Source organism: Anas platyrhynchos, chromosome 9 (assembly GCF_047663525.1).
Source record: "Anas platyrhynchos isolate ZD024472 breed Pekin duck chromosome 9, IASCAAS_PekinDuck_T2T, whole genome shotgun sequence".
Taxonomy (NCBI): Eukaryota; Metazoa; Chordata; class Aves; order Anseriformes; family Anatidae; genus Anas; species Anas platyrhynchos.
The window spans coordinates 28,183,620-28,197,283 of NC_092595.1; the positions used below are offsets into that span (position 1 = coordinate 28,183,620).

At 38.3% G+C, this 13,664-nt stretch overlaps 1 pseudogene; it reads right to left on the reverse strand.

Annotated features, from left to right (window-relative positions):
- Positions 1–869: 869 nt before the first annotated feature.
- On the reverse strand, positions 870–13,530 carry LOC140003160 (serine/threonine-protein kinase RIO2-like; annotated as a pseudogene).
- Positions 13,531–13,664: the final 134 nt, after the last annotated feature.

A 13,664-nucleotide genomic window follows, 5' to 3' on the forward strand; every position in this document is an offset into this window, starting at 1 on the left:
ACAGGACAGAGGCTGTAATTCTCAATAGACTAAAAGCTGATTTTCAGTTAGGGTAAAGTAGAATATAGATAGTATCAGGTGTGAGTAAAAAATCAACCTCAAATCCAAACTTCCTCATTTCCCCAGCCAAGTAAAAGATTTAAAACGTTGCAAACTATGGGTTGATGACAAACTTTACCATGTCATACGTCTCTAGGAAGGCTCTTCACCTAAATCACAGATACATCAAGATACTTGTTTTTCTAGGTCTTCAGAGACCCAAAATAACATAAAAAAAAACATGGTAATATTTTTTAAAAAGAGAAGTTCAGAATGCTCACCACTTTATGTAAATTGTTAAATGAATTAGATTTATTGGTAACTGCACAGCCAAATTCAAAACCTGAGTGACTGCCAGATCTCTACAGCACTGATTTATTCCTTTTCTCTTATCTATAGATCTTTTCAAGATCTATACAAGATCCTGGAGTGAAAGGAAAAACAAGTAAGAATTGCTTGGTTCAAAGAATGTACATTATCATGTTGTTTGATGATCCTTGTACAGGTTCAAAAGAAATTTTAGAGTGTTAAAAGCTATCAGTTTTTATTTCCTTTTGATTTTTAATTAAATCAAACAAATATCTGTTTGTAACCTGAGGGCAGAATTTCACATTTAAATTTTATGTTGTAGGAACAAAGGAAAATTTTTAAAGAGGAATCCTCTGCACATCAGAAGATTCTTAATCTATACAAAAACAGTAAAATTGACCTAAAACAAGATACTGTTGGAAATACTGTACTTAAATGATCGTACCTAGTACTACTAATTTATTTTAAATCACAGTCGATATTTTTAACTAGGAACACAAAATAAAATCATGCAAACAAAACCAGAGGAACCAGCGTGATGTTTATTAGTTTCCAAAAATACACGGTATTGTTAAGAACTTTTTCCTCCACTGTATAAAAGGATGCTTGGTTATTAGGTAACTGTTTTAGCTGTATGTACTGTGAGTTTTCTCATGTTCGGTGGCAGCTATGATAAATTATCCCCAGAAACTAGCTGCATCCAAGCTTGACTTAATGTTGTGCATATTTTCTCGACGTTGTTTGGTATAAACGTTTGCCTCTCCTTTCTGTAGTCGTCGCCTCAGAGCAGACTTCTGCTGTTTTGTCAGCTGACATTTTATCTTCCTTTTCACCAGTTCCTACAAATAAATAAACAATTCAGTATCAGAAGTTTTTGAACATCATTTAGTACTAACATTACCATAATGACACTGTATTCTCAGTACTAACATGAACATGTGGTAGTGAACCTGTCGAGAAGACCACCATGCGCTGAGCAGCTGGTGATCCACACCAGGGTTAACTCGAGTTTGCCCAGGCCTGCCCTGTGCTGTGCTGCCCATACTGTGTGGCCCCAGAACCCCCTGTGGGGCTGCACAAATCCCTTGGCCTGGGGCAAACTCAGCCAGCTTCTTGGGACAGAGGAGCCTGCAGGCAGCTTCCGCCTGGTTCCAGTGATTACCACTGCTCTGTGGTCTTGCCTTTATCTAACAGAGCAGAAAGAAGCTTTAATAAGAACTTCACCTCTTCTCAACAGCAGAAATTGAGCAAGCAGAGTTGTTTCTTTGTAAGAAAATCATGTAATTATCTCAACTGAGTGAAAGGGGAGAACCTCTGCTACAGACAAGGTCTACAGTATAGCTATGTGGTTTGGAGTCAGGGTCAGGGCTCTAGCATTTGAAGGGGTGTACGATCACCTGTGCTATTTTTTTTTTCTTTTAGCGTTAGCTCTAATAAAAAGCATCTTAGGTGATATCTTGCAGAGTTTAGGTGCCTTTCATTCAGGAATCATAATGAACCAGTACTTTTCAGTGCAAAACATATGCCTTCAGCAAAAATGATAATGTCCTGTGCTTGGAGATTTGACAAACATCTTGTAAGTAGAAAAAGGACCAAGAGAGTTTGCTCCAGCACAAGGAGAGATCTCCTTGTCCTTATCACAACCCATGAATATTTTTTACATCATCATGTTTTCTCCCCCTTTTTCCACCTGAGGACAGGGCTAAGAGAAGCATGGAGGAGCTGAGGTACCTGCTGGTGCAAAATTACCCCACAATCTAGTAACATTTCTTTTGCATTTACCCCAATTTCTCTTGCCTTGTTTTTTGTTTATGATACTGTCAGCACATTAAGTAGTAAGTTGGTAGTTAAGTCAGGAACCAGAAAGAATTCTTTTGGCACTGTTTAAAAACTGCTGTGACTAATACAACTAAATTATGCAAATACAAGGTAGTAAATAAATCCAGGTACCCAATGCTGATTTCAGTAAGAATGCTGTAGTAATTACATAGTATTCACCTGAATAGTAGTTTCCTAGGCTTTACCACATGCAGGTTGACTATCAAAAATGTGAATAAAAAGAGTAGTATAAGATCTGTCTTTCTTTCCTCGGAAGCTTAGCAGAACTCAGTATTTAAACAAGAGCATTTTGGAAATTAAATCTGTGAATGCTCTTTAAAAATATTCCAGAAGAAATTCCTGAGGAAAGCTGGTAAGAACTAGTTTAAACTGGGCCACTGATGTTTTTCTTCTGTCAGTAAGACAATTGTCATCCTCTGCTTTTTATAGGCAGAGCTCTGAAGGAAGGCTTCTCTACTTCTCCCACTTCAGTGGACAGATGACTTCCTTCACAGTTCATACAAGGCTCGCTAGAAGAAACTTTGCAATACAAATACCAGATATTTTCACTATGCAAAAATGTAAATTCACAAAATACTACTGCTCAACCACAGCATGCAAGTCTCACTAGTCTCTCCATCATCCTAAGCCTGACTGTAAGCAAAATGAATAAACAAATCTATCATTTATTATTTAAATTTTTGCATAGTTTGCATTATTTCCTATAATTAAATTGCAGCAGTCCCTACAAAGATTTGTACAAGCACAACAAGACATTTTATTTCGTCTGGAATAGCTTATTGTCTGTAACTCATAAGGCTTTCTTTTTGGCACAGTCACCCAGCTATGACTGCACCTACTGCTATTACTGCTATTGTTTATACATGCCCATATGAATTCCTTCTGTGTGTTTAATCTGGAAACCTGCTTATGTTTTAATGTGTTTCTTCATTGAGAAAGCTATATAAACAACAGAGAAGTGCTAGAAGCAGTAACAGGCATTGGCTCTAAGCAGCTCAGTGGGTCTTACTGCAGTGCCTTTTGTGTTTTTCGTTTTGCAATCACGTTCTGATGTTACAAATAGCTCATCATGCATATCCTTTCTTTAGTTCTAGTATTCAAAAGTTCAAATAAGATTTAACAATGGGCAGAAACATTTTACTTAGCGTAAGAGCATATAAATGGAAAGATTACACAAAGTAAATTGACACAGGATGTTTATGTGGCTGAATCTCTTGAAAGCTGCTTCTGCTTTTATCTTTCTTTTAGAACAGAATATTAGGTACTTAAATGCCATTTGAATATTTTAACAAGTTCGATGTGTCTGCCTACAGAAAAAACATGTGTTCGCTAAACAATCAGGAAGGTTTCTACAGTGAGTGACCACTGCTACCACCTACTGGTGTACAGAAATATAATTTCAAATAGGGATCTATAGGCGATTCCAAAAGAAATCCTACACATTTAGGTTAGCAAACTGAAAGGGAAAAAATATGTATCGCATGGATCAGAAGCCAGGCGATTCCTAGCATTTATCCTAGCATTTATCCTAGCTCTTCTTTACTTCATTTCATAATTCAAGGCTAATTCTTTTTCTCCTTAATAAGGCACAAGGCCATGTCCTACAGTAAGAACAGGGATGACTAACAAAAGTCTCTCTTTCCTTCACACGAAGTCCTGTAAAAGTCTTACACAACTTGCAAACATGCTGTTCCCTAACACATTTATTTATGCATAAAACTGGCCTTTCTTCCATTTAAAATTTAGACACACTCTTTAAAATGTGATAGAGGTAGCCATACTGGATAGTATACTGAGTAGGGATGAAGAAAGATGTAAAATTCTGCCACAAAGTATTGATTTATGTAATGCTGAAAGTCAAATTCATATTGCCAAAGACACCATGACTACAATGAATTCATATCTATGTTTCAGAAATGTGGTAAGAGATGTGTTAAAAAGACAGATGAAAAAAGGCCAAGTTAAATCTTTACTCACGCATGCAAATTTAAAATACAAAAACATTAATTATGGGCAACAGAATTGATTTCTAGCAACAGAAATGAAATTAAAGTTGCTAATGCCGGAGTAGAGCTTTTGTGAAAGAGCAAAGAACAACACATGAAGTACAGCACTGGATATAATTCACTTGTAAACATGTAGAAAGCATCAGACCTATTTTCTGTGAACATGGAACTACAAACCAAAGATGTACATAGTAGTAATCAATTAAAGACAGTTACTGCTAACTACGTATTTGTAAAAATATCTTCAACAGCTACGTCCTAAGATGGTATCAGAGTAAACTAGACAGTAGCAGTAATAATTACCGGTGGAATGGTTGAACAGCTCCCAACACTGCTGGCTGACGTACTTTTAGTTCTTGTTCTGTGCTCCGCAATATGAACCATACTGTCTTCATTTCTAAAATATGTAAATTAATGTTTTATTCCATTCAGTGAGCATCATGTTTCAGTCATTTTTTTGATATACAATCAAAAGTGCTAGCAGAACATTTGAGTACTACAGAAAGAACATTTACATTTGAAATATTAACACTAGTTCAAAAAACACATTTTATGACAGGAAGGATTATAGTGCAATAGCCACATACATACTACACAAAGTAGTGTAAGAAAAAGAAGCTTCAGAACACTAAAAAGATTAATTCAGATTCTGTACATTGCCTAGGCGTAGAATTTCATGAAAAAGGAAAAATTCAAAAAGAAAACAGGGTATATGAACTTTATATATGCATTCAGGTACATGGGGAGCTTGCAAACTAATAGTTTGAATTTTATATAAGAAGGGGTTAGCTTAAAGGTAAGAAGGAATTTCCAAGTGTGTCAGTAAAGGCATTAAAAGCCACATGGTATGACGTTCAGTAAAATATATTTGAATAATATATTCCAAAGAGCTTGTTCTTGCTAATTTCAGCCGAATGAGGGGCAGAGGCTGAGAAAGAGCACTCTAATTATAAACTCACTTGTCAAAGCTACTTAGCAGCAGCAGCGTTTTAATATAAAAAAAAAACTTTTACTCACATTATTACTAGAAATAAAGAAAAAAGAAGAAAATTTCACCACACCACTAGACAGTAAATATAAGTATTTACCTGTAAGGTCTCAATTCCTTATTTAAAGTTGACAAGTCAACCAGATCAGGGCATTCATCGTTGTCCTTATCACTGCTGCCCTCTGTCTGATTTTCAGCAGCATTGTCAGGTATTCTTTTGTGCTCAGAAAAACCAAGTGCACAACTCTCTGCATCTTCACTGGACTTCGAAAGCACAGACTGCCCTTCAACCTTTTCTAAGGCTGAACTCAACTCTGACATACTCAGTCCTTGTGAATTTTCACTACTTTCTGTGGCTTCAGCATCTTCACTGTGATAACAAGTCTTCAGAGGTTCTGCTTTCAGAAACCACTTCATATATGAAGTCTGCATTGTTTTCTTTATCTTGGCTGAGGAAGTTGGCGTTACTTTCAGCATCTTCTACAAATTCCCTCTCCTCTGTTGTATGATCATCCTCATCAGAGCACTCTGGGAAAAGCAGCTCATCATCTTCCTGCATTTCCTTTGTATAACCACTGGCAGCAATCTCTATGTCAAGAGAACTCTCTCTCCTGAAAGAAATAGAAGTGAGCTTTCTTTTAATATATCAAATCATTATGCTGTATTTTGGATTAAAAATACTATCCAGTTAGACTATAATTACCATGCTATTAACAAAAAGAGTATACTCCATTGGAACATAGGTAACATATTACAGTGCAGGGCTTTGGGTAGTTAGCAGAATGTAGCCTGACAGAACCAGACTTTCATACAAGATGATTCCATCTTCATAATCAGCACTTACTGAAAGCAAACAATTTGATTTTAACAAATATAATACTTAAATTATGCTTGTGCAAACAGAACGATGAAGGACATGTTGACACACACACAGACAATTCCCCTTTGAGAAAGGGCTCAGAGTGATATAAAACCCTTTTAACTGAATCAGCTTTGCTCTTAAAATATGTGAGAAAATTGTTTGCTTTTCAAAAGGGACAAGCTACAGTAGGAAAATTTTGAAGATAATATTTGAAGAGGCGGTCACCACATGTACTAGCATTTTGAAAATTAAATTTAAAATTAAAAACTAAGTTAATACTTGATCCCCCAGGACTGTTAAATATGTTTTTAAGAGTCAGAGAAACTAATTCTGCGTCACCGTAACATTTACGGCATTTGGATGTATCTCCTTCCCCTAGCTGCAAGAGGTAAGACAAAGGAGACAGCAGATTTTAAGACGTGCTTCAGTTTTTGGAAACCACTTTTAGTAACTGCCAGTGAAGAAAGTATGTATCCTTTTTACTGTAAGAATGACAAAAATATTTCAAATTGGCTCTTTTTCCCCCTGTTCACTTCTAAAATCATCTCTCAGAGGCATCCATTTTTCTCAGAAAACCAACGTAACTACCATAACATGGGGGAATTACGAGTCAGCTGGCATTTTTTACCTGATATCTTGGAATGATGGGAAGAGCTCACTCTCATAGTTGAAGCATTTCTTAAAAAACTCCTTAATGCAGTTAACATCCCTGTCAAAATACCTGTTTAAAAAATACAGAATTGTAAAAATGCAATAATCAAGGAAATTAAGTCTACTGGTATGACAAACTTTTACTCTACTTTCTTGCCTTTTATTTGAATATTAATGACCATCAGTGACTCGAAGTGAGAAAGTACACGTGTAGGTATACATACATAAATGCAGATTATTTCTATTCATTTCTTAATTGAAAGAAATAATATTAACTGAGAAGCAATTAATTACACATTTATCCTAAGGAGATTTCTACTCATTCATGAAACAAATTGCATTTGTAATGTATGGTGAAAACAGTAGAAAAAGAATTTGAAGCAGGCTTATGAAAACAAATCATGGTTGACTATTTGTTGTTATCAGCACTTAACTGGTTTATTTTGCATACATCATTTGTACGTACCATTCAGCATTTGGATGTGATGTTGATATCATCTGAGGGAAATCAATCATAGTGACATGATCATCATTATCCAGTATGAGATTAAATTCATTGAAATCCCCATGAATCAAACCATGATTGCCAAGTTTTACAATTAGATCCATTAATTCACTGTAGACAGCAGCAGGGTCTTCGATGTGGTGTACTTGGCATCTGGAAAGTTAAATAAAAAAGAAAATATCCTGAACCCTGAAGGAATTAATTTAAAAATATAGACAAGGCATATGAGTTACATCTGAGAGAATGACAGGGTCACAATTTGAGTCATAAGGGATCTCCAGAGGTTACTAGTCCAATACTCTGCTCATAGCTATGTCAATTCTGAGATTAGATGAGACTAATCAGAGCTCTACCAATGCGGGCTTGAAAGTTTCCAGGGATGGAAACATACTGTGCAATCTCCACCACACTGCCCTCATGGGGAGAAAGCTTCTCCTATCTCCAGGTTAAATCCCTCGTTTTAACTAAAGCCCTTTGTCTCTTGTACTCCTATCAAACACGATGGTTATGCTGCCTAATTTAAACAATGGATCAGCAAATTTTTATGTCTGGATTGTTTTAGGTAACTTAGGTCTTCTTGTATTCAAATGCCATTCAAATGTCTCACAAAAAAGTGTTTTCAAGACTAAGCTGGGGATAAGGCAAAGCCAAAAAAAACAAAAAAAAAAAAGCTTAAAGCACTCCAGAATATACTCCAGCATAAACTCCAGAATAAAAGCAAAGTATATGTTTTGCCCCAAAAGTGCGCAGAATAGACATCACCTTATTTTTACAAGCAGAATAAATAGGCAGCTATCTTATTATACCAGGAGCTGTCAAGAAGCCGTCATTTACAGCTAATTTGTGATATATTTTGGCCTGAATGCAACACTGTAGTGTTATGAGAACATATCAGTTGCACATACAAACAAAACACAATGGAATTCAAGCAGCTCTGTAATAGGCTGCTGTTGAATATTTTCATATTAACAGCAAAATTAATTGGTGACATTTCTTATAGCCAGAGGTCTGTATCATAAAATATATCATTTGTTCTTTGAATTTGGAAGTCATCTAAACTGGTATCTTCTGAGATGCTGATCACCTGAAATAATTTCTCATCTAGTACAGCATCTCCTTCAGGAAATGCTTAGTTAAAATTGCAGAACTGGGATAGCATGGTAAGCCTCACCTGCAATGCCCACATGTAACTTTAAAGCTTTCTGTCTACAGGACAGATGTGGAACTATTTAACAAAGGCGGGGAAACGGGATAGAATAAAGTCTTCAAAGGCACTTCTTCAATGTAACTCTTCAACTGTATACTTTGGGATTAATTACACTGAACCTTTGTTACTGTACATTATACAGAGTATCAAATAGCTATTTTGCATTCTGCTATGGAAACAAAACAAGCCATTCATTCACATACAAAATTCAACATTTTTTCATGTTTCTGGATGTTGAAAAACTGAAGAAAAGTAATCTTCCTTGAGCAAAAAACAGCGTTCAATGCACACAAATACATAAAATAAAAAATAAAACAAACAAAAAACAAACACCCCCAAAAAAAATCAACACAGAAGTTCTACAATGGCAACTGTACAAGTTGTAATCCTACCTGAATCTTTACCACAACATGGATCATGAACTGGAGCTCAGAACGTGGAGGATACACAACTCAATACTGAATATTTGATATACTGAATATATCAATATTGAATATCATTGAATAGATAACATATAGAACATAAAATTTCTGTGTAGAAAATGGTTGTAGCACTAACCTCTGTATCACATTGCTCCTCTGATGTATTCCGTACTTAAAAAAAAAAAAAGTCTATTTCCACCAGTCTTTTTGGACAAAGAGAGTATGTTTTTAGTTTTCCTTCTCTCACCAATTTCTCCAAATATAATGAAGCAGAACCCTAGCTGTTCTGGGCCTGACTTTATTCATGCTTTATTCAGCATGATCAGAACTAACTCACACGATAAGGAAAAACGTCATCCCTGCTGTCTTACTGAACCTATCGTTGTTAGGGTTTCTGTAAAACAGACTTCAAGCTTCCAAACTTATTAAGGGTAGCCATCAAGGAGTTCCATAATAACTGCATGCCTGTTGTAGTCTACAGGTTTTGGAACAGGAAATCCTCTGTCATACAAAGCCTGGAAAGAGACAACATATTGAAAAAATAAAAGATAACCATTAAGAAAACATTACATACCTGACAAACTACAAATATAAGATAAGCAGTTAAGCACCATTGCGGAAGCAGCATCCTACACATTATTCAACTGCTAACTGTAAAAGTCAAATCATGTGCTTAAGGAGGAAGAGCAATCTGAACTTTCACTACTAACTATGCTTCTGTATTTTCCAGAGTTTAGTTATCCTGCAGGTGGCAGGAAAACACAACGGGATAGAAAAACAGCAGAATCGTATCTGGTCTGTTAGCTTAAGAAACCACCAGCAGATAATTGGGAATAGGGTGTTAGAAAAAGGTTCAACAGTTCTTGTAAATACAGTTTGGCCTGGTCAGGTAATCCACACTCAGTCTCAGTAAGGCAAAAGTTTCTTCTTAAATATTAATATCCAGTATTACACTACATTAAAGATTAACTAAAGGTAGGTCATAGTATTTTGTAGCTCTGTTAGCTTGCTCTAACCATATTTACCAAATCATTCACTTGATTCACAGAATGGCTCAGGTTGGAAGGAACCTTAAAGACCACCTGGTTCCACCCCTTCTGCCATGGGCAGGGACACCTCCACTAGACCAGGCTGCTGAAAGCCCCATCCATCCTGGCCTTGAACACCTCCAGGGATGGGGCATCCACAGCTTCTCTGGGCAGCCTATGCCAGTGCCTCACCATCTTGAGCACAGAATTTCCTCCTAGTATCTAATCTCAATCTACCATTATTTTAATTTAAAACTGTTACTCCTTGTCCTATCACAACACTCCCTGAAAGAGTCCCTCCCCAGCTTACCAGTAGGCCCCCTTAAGTACTGCAGGCTGCTATTAGCATTCCCTTAAGCCTTCTCTTCTCCAAGCTAAATAACCCTGACTCTCAGCTTTTCTTCACAGGAGAGGTGCTTCACCCCTCTGATCACCTTTGTGGTCCTCCTCTGGGCCCACTCTAACAGCTCCACATACTTCTTGTGCTGGGGGCCCCAAACCTGGATGCAGCACTCCAAGTGGGGCCTCACAAGGGCAGAGCAGAGGGAGACATTCACCTCTCTCCACCTGCTGGCCACTCCTCTGTTGATGCAGCTCAGGAGGCTGCTGGCCTTCAGGTATGCAAACAAATACTTCTGGCTTATGTCAAGCTTTTCATCCACCAGAACATCCAAGTCCTTCTCTGCAGGGCTGCTCTCAGTGTGCTCTCCTCCCAGTTTGAAACTCATCGCTTACAGACCTAACAAATACTCTGTAATTATGTTTGTGGAAGTGATCCAAATTGACAAGACTAAAATACTAGTAGATACTTCACGAATTTTCCCTAGCATATAGTCTTTCCTAAGACAAGGTTAAGTGAAATGGCAATAGTTTATTCACTGCCTTTATTAAGACTCAGATGACTGGACAGCTTCACCTGAAATTTTATGGAAATTGCTTCAGTTCCATACGACTTCCATGGCAAAGTTTGATTTTGTCACTTGAAAGTATACAAAATGCATCAGCACTGTCATTCTCTGAAATGTATACTTTAAGTCCACTAAAAAAAAACAAATAAAAAGCATACATCCTAACATATACTGCAAATATGAAGTGATGAGAAGATAATCTGAGAAGTACATTCCAGACTATTACATCGTTGTTAATATGGTGCAAACAACCACCTACCTTCATGTAGGCAAACTCTTTCATTGCTGCTAGCCGGGATAAATACAGCCATGACATTTTGTGCCTGTGCTTATGGTAGTCACGCTTATTTTTCAGGCTGCGAAAGGAAGTTCTTCCAAGCCTGTGCAATTTCATTGCAAACTGCTGCTCGTCTTCATTTGCAACAATATAAATATCTAGGAGAAAAAACAGCAGCACAGATCTGAGAAATAAATGGTATCTGACAGGTATATAATGCAACAGTGCAGTGAGAAATCGGTTACTTGACTTCTTGTAACTGCTATTTCTGGAATAGCAAAGTCTACTACACTTCTTTTAACAGAAAAGACAACCAAATTTGTATATTATGTATTACAAATCTTAACAAGAAGAAGTCATTGGTGAAGAGATTATGCTGCTCCACTAGTAGAATATCATAGAATCATTACGGTTGGAAAAGACCTCCAAGATCATCTGGTTGAACCATCCATCTGATCTGAAACATATTTCAGACTAGGGGATAAGAAGTAACTTAATGGCACACTAGAAAAGACTTCTCTTGACTGGACAGAAAACTCAAGGTACCTCTTACTTTAAAACAGTGTTAGCAATTGGCTATGTTTCATTTTTACCATTTGTCCCCAATAATCCTCTTTTTTTTTTTTTGTCATTTTTTAATGACAAAAGACATGCTGTGCCAAATTACAATCAACATATGAGCATGAGAAACCAAGATAGCACTCCAATAGTTTGGACTGTATATTACTTTTTTTTTTTTTTAGGTGGGATGAAACATTTGATGTTAACCTTTTTGACAGAAGGCTTCAAAATTCTTTGCAAGTCACAAGACAACTGTCACCTGTTTGCAAAATACCTTTTAAGGAACCATCCAAGAATTGTACAAAATGGTCAAAGTGGAACAACACTTGTGAAAAAAATCAGATGTAGTCAAGACTCACACAGAACTTGAAGTGACCATAAATTTTGGTGTTTGACAGATTAACTGATATGACTATCCAAAGGTAAATTCACCAAGTTTCCAACAAATTAACAAAAATACAGACCCATTTCTTCTAAAAAAAAAAATTATATACTGAAAACACTTTTTTAAATTACCTGATTCTTTGCCAACACCCATCTGGTTTCCAACAGAACTGATGACTTGCCGGGAAGACAGAGTTCTCAAGGCAAGGTAATCATATCCCGCATTAGTTAACCGATAGCCCTGGACAGCTAGGAAAAAATAAATTACACAACATTTCATTCCATATTATGCATGTGTTTCTTTTAAAAGAAGTTTCATTTTGGTCTCTCTTTTTTTTTTTTCCTGCTTATGGTACACAACACTCAAATAGTATTTTCACTGTTGGCTAGTATCAACCCAACTTGACAGTAAGTTTAAATTCGTGCAAGCCTTTTGAAAACTAACTGGATAAAAAGTAGACATTTTGTTAGCCCCTTGGTAACGCAGGCAGTGACAATGGTTCAAATTGCATAGGATTACTTTGAAAGATGATTACTTAGGAGACACGGCAAGGATTCAGGATTGTTTCAAAGACCTAAACCAAACCTTAATGGTCTGAAAAACGGAGACAAAAAGGAGATGAATTTCATGAAGACTCCCACATTGTGCTTGCAAAGCCAGATGCAAGTGCAAGACTAAAGGAAATCCAACGCTACTAACAGAATGGGACAGAATAAATACTACTTTAGTGATCGTTCCTGACCGGCTGAAGGTATAAGGCTTTTGCAGTCCGCTCCAGTTTGTCTGCTGTAAGACTGTAACACATTTGGGCTGATCCCTATGTGAACTTAAATACTACCTTAGCTAACAATTATTTATTTTATCCACGAATTTGGACGAACGAATCCATGAATTTCAGAAATCACCAACACCATTTGTTGCTGAAGGAGTTCACATTCCCCAGCTAGCCCCAAGGCGAGACGGGGCTCACAAACGCCCCGGATACCCGAATGACCAAGCTACCGCACTTCTGTGGCGCTGAAGAACCGGGAGGGCCGGGAGGAGGCTCCCAGCGCAGGCCCCACACTCACTTTTGGTCCGCTCGTAGGCCAGGAGCTTGTGCTTGGCCAGCTCCCGCAGCACCTTGTTGCAGCCGCCGCGCTTCAGGCTGGCGATGGGCGCCACCAGGCTGCCAGGCACGATCTCGTGGTTCTTCATGCCCATCTCCACCTGCCGGGGGGCGAGAGGGAACGGTCGGCGGCATCAGCGGGGAGGGGACGGGAGGGGAGGGGGGGAGCTGCGCCTTCCCTTCCCTTCCCTTCGTTCCCTTCCCTTCCCTTCCCTTCCCTTCCCTTCCCTTCCCTTCCCTTCCCTTCCCTTCCCCTGTCCGCGTCCCGTCCCGTCTCACCGCGGTGAGCACCCTGAAGTGCTGCCCGCTGAGGTACCGCAGCACGGCCACGTTCAGCTTCCCCATGGCGGCCGCGCCCGCACCCCCCTCACAGGGCTGGCCGGCCTCACGCGGACGCACCGCGCATGCGCACGCCCCCCTCTCCCCTACCTCGCCCTACCGGCGGAGCCTGTTTTGGGTCCTGGCAGCTACATAGAGACGCGTGTCCTCCGAAGTATCTTCGCATACCGAGCCGGTAGCAAAGTCACAACTCAAAATAGAGACAAAACAAGCCTCTACGAATCGAGACA